This window comes from Ochlerotatus camptorhynchus, unplaced genomic scaffold, assembly GCF_037179485.1.
Source record: "Ochlerotatus camptorhynchus isolate MF236.1 unplaced genomic scaffold, CSIRO-AGI_Acam_v1.1 ptg000416l, whole genome shotgun sequence".
Classification (NCBI taxonomy): domain Eukaryota; kingdom Metazoa; phylum Arthropoda; class Insecta; order Diptera; family Culicidae; genus Ochlerotatus; species Ochlerotatus camptorhynchus.
In genome coordinates, this window is record NW_027040902.1 from 2,241,713 (window position 1) to 2,246,166 (window position 4,454).

Below are 4,454 nucleotides of genomic sequence, written 5' to 3' on the forward strand. Positions count from 1 at the left end.
CCACAAGTGTCCGTTGAGGATATCCAAAAAGTGGTGGAAGGCTGTTTGAATATGAGCGACACTGTGAAAGCGGTGAAATTGGTGCCCAAGGATAAGGACCTCTCTAGGGTAACGTTTATCTCCTTCAAAATTGGATTACCGCTCGATTTCAAAGACACTGCATTGCTACCCGAAACCTGGCCAAAAGGAATTCGATTTCGAGAGTTCGAGGATTATTCAAAAAACCGGCAATCATCATCCATTCAATACCCACCTTACATGACGTACGACCACCGGGGGAGAATGGGGGCCACCGGGCCCCCAGTCCAGTTAAGTTAATGTATTGTTCTATTTCACAAAAAAACTAAAGGAATGTTGTTTCAGAATAGCCACACCCAGCGAGATTCCGGGCTGACGTTCTACTACCAGAACGTTCGAGGGCTGCAGCAAAATCGAGGACTTCTTGACTGCCGTCTCTGCTTCTCCATACGACGTTGTAGTTCTGACCGAAACTTGGCTCGACGATGTTATTCCGTCCCGGATGCTGTTTGGTGACAACTTCGTGGTATACCGAGGTGACCGCACTGCACTTACTAGCAACAAGAAACGGTCCGGTGGAGCCCTCATCGCGGTTAGAAAAAACATCCCGTCGTCGGTTTTCCCAGTAAATGAGCATTAAAAGGAGCATGCCTGGGTCAGTGTTTGTGCAGAAAAATACACGATAATTGTTGGTGCCGTATACATACCCCCGGACAAATCTAGCGATGTGCAAGTTGTTAAGCGTCACACTGCCTGTTTGGACTATGTTACATCTACACTGAACACGGATGATATAATCTTTGTTTTCGGTGACTATAACTTGCCAGGACTAAAATGGAGCAATTTGGCAGAGGCGTTTCTCACGGTTGACGTTAACAAATCGTGCATCACTCGATCAGGTGCAGCGTTGCTCGACGGTATAAACTCCAGTAATATGCGGCAAATAAATGGCTTTGCTAATCGCCACGGCAACATATTGGACCTATCGTTTGTCAGTGAAACACTTGACGGTGCCTTTTCCATTGACAGTGTAGACGACCCGCTCCTTGCTATCGATGTTTGCCATCCCCCGTTCGTAGTCACCTTGAATGACAGCTTTTCCATGCGTTTCGAAAATGACGACTTCGACTACCAGGCCTACAACTTTGCTAAAGCTGACTTCCTACGATTGTCGACGTTATTGAGTGAGGTTGATTGGTCGCCTGTCAGGAGCTGTTTGGATATCGACACAGCCGTTCACTTTTTTGCCGTTTCTGTCCGCCAAGCAATAGATCAATGTGTACCGCTACATCGCCCACCAATGAAGCCCCCGTGGTCAAACAAGGAACTGAAAAGAAGGAAAAAGCATTGCAAACTCACACACAGGACTTACCGCAGATCTCGTTCTCTATCAGACAAACTAGTCTTCCATACAGCTAGTCGGCGATACAGGAGTTTGAATGGCAAACTCTACCGCAAATACGCCAGTGGAATCGAAAGGAACCTCAAGCGAAATCCTAAATGTTTCTGGAATTTTGTTAATTCAAAGCGAAAGGAAACTGGTCTTCCAACTTCTATGTTCTTAGATCAGAAAGTGGCACACACTAGCTCGGAAAAGTGTGGACTTTTTGCTGAGTTTTTCCGTTCCGTTTTTGAAGGCTCGCCTGTGAATGAGGATGCTGCTGATCCCCTTGACTTCACTCCAACTGACGTGATTGAGCTGGATACCTTTGAGATTTCAGCAGAAGATTTCATCAAGGCTGTCAAAAAACTGAAGTCGTCGAACAATCCTGGCCCTGATGGAATTCCTGCATGTGTCATAAAAAAATGCTCCGTTCAACTACTGGAACCACTGCTGTGCATCTTCAACCTGTCCATGAGCGTGGCCAAGTTTCCAACAGACTGGAAGTCGTCCTTTATGTTTCCTGTTCATAAGAAGGGTAGCAAAACTGATGTCAGCTGTTACCGTGGAATAACGTCCCTCTGTGCTTGCTCAAAATTGCTCGAAATTATCGTCTCCAACTATATGTTCAACAGAACAAAAAGTCACATATCTACGAATCAGCATGGGTTTTTCCTCGGAAGAAGTGTAACCACAAACGTCACTGAGTTCACCTCGATCTGTCTTCGAAATATTGGGCAGGGAAAGCAAGTAGATACAATATACACTGACTTGAAAGCTGCATTTGACCGGGTCAACCACTCCATTCTTCTGGCTAAACTACGCAAGATGGGCTCATCTGCCAATTTCGTTCAATGGCTCGAATCATATCTCTGCAACAGGAATGTTGCAGTAAAGATTGGATCTTCAACTTCTGACTGGTTATGCAATACCTCCGGTGTACCTCAAGGAAGTAACTTGGGACCGTTGCTATTTTCGCTGTACATCAATGACGCAACTGTGCTTCTGGAAAATGGATGTTACTTTATTTATGCTGATGATACAAAAATCTATGTGATCGTTGAAAACGAAGACGACTGTCTGCGACTCCAGGAGGCACTGGACAAGTTTGCATTGTGGTGTCGTGCCAACAATATGACCCTCAGTGTACCTAAATGCCACGTCATTAGCTTCCACCGCAAGAAAAATTTCCTTCAATATGAATATGTCATCGACGGAACCACCCTATCACGCGTGCAGACAGTGCGTGATCTTGGAATTACATTGGACTGAAGTCTCACGTTCAGGAACCACCACGAAGATGTTATTGCGAAGGCATGACGGCAGCTTGGTTTCATTGGAAAGGTGACAAAGGAGTTTCAAGATCCTTACACATTGAAATCGCTGTATGTTAGTCTTGTTCGTCCAATTCTCGAGACAGGCTGTATTATATGGGATCCGTTTCATATCACCGTGATCGATCGCATAGAGGCCGTTCAGCGCAAATTTGTGCGATACGCTCTTCGCAACTTACCGTGGAATGACCCGGTTAATCTGCCACCCTACGAGAATAGATGCCAACTACTGGGATTGGAAACGCTGGAACAAAGGAGAAAGAACGCGAAAGCTGTATTTGTAGCGAAACTACTGAACGCCGAACTTGATGCACCGAATCTTCTTGCTCTCATCGACATTAACATTCCCGGCTATGCACTCAGGAATACCGAATTTCTCCGCTTACCACGCTGGCGACAGGACTACGACGGTAACGAGCCAGTACGTGCAGTCATGCGCAATTTCAACGATGTTTATAATTTGTTCAATTTCGCTCAAGGCTAAGAAGAATGAATTGATGTTGATGCTAAGAATTATTCATTAAGACAACAAATTGTCGGATGAAGATATCAAAGTAATAATAATAATAATAATAATAATAATAATAATAATAATAATAATAATAATAATAATTAGCGGGCTTGTTGATTACTTGGGTGATATGTCTGTTTCGACCAAGCAGAGTAAACCCTTTGTCGATATATCATACGAAGTAGGACGAATGATACTCAAACTATTGTGAGATACCCGATTCATTAAATGAGCGACCAAGTCATGTATAAAAGTGTTCTGTAATAAACGACTGAGTACAGTATTATCAAATATATAACAGAAGTTAACAACTATAGTGGTGACAACTCTTTAACCGTAATCCGTAGATAAAACAGTTCAGTCTGCATATATTTAAGCATGAAGCAGTTTCAAAATGTATTCTATATAACTGACAAATTAGATGAATAGTAGTGGACTAAGATGCGAACCTTGCGGCACATCAGATGTTACATGAACGACAGACGACAATTTTCCATCAAATCTTACTTTTTGCGTTCTCGTTGACAAGTATGACTCGATCGATTGCAGTAGCCTAGTATTAAAACCTAACTTGCATAACTTGAAAATCAACATTGGTATATCCACTCTATCGAACGCTTTATTAAAATCAGTATTTAATGTCTCAATGTAATTTCCCTTATCCATTACATTACATATGTTACAAAATGTATCAAATTAGTAGCTATAGATCGACCTTTAACAAATCCATGTTGTTTACTAGTAATGATAGATTTGACTTGGGAAAATATGTTGGCAATAATGATGGAATCGAAAAGTTAACGAATGGTAGATAATAAAGCAACCCCGCGATAGTTTGTGATATCCGATTTTTTCCCGTTTTTAAAAATAAGGATTAAAAATGATTCCTTCCAAATTGGAAGCAGTATTCTGGCGTTTAACGATGAATTAAACAACCAAATAAAGGCTTTACTAATTATTTTGAAAGTGTTTTTTCAGAAGAATAGGTGGTAAACCATCTAGACCAGCGCCTTTTGACGTATCCAAGGACTCAAGAGCATGCAAGATTTCTTTGAGGGATAAATTGTTAGCTGTAATATCCGTCATTGGCTCCGGAAGATATGAAAAATATTGATAATCGTGATCATTCTCGTCATGAGTTGTGTAAATGTTCTGAAAAAAAGTCAGCAAATAAATTACTGATCTCACTAGATGTGTTACCGGTTCTGTA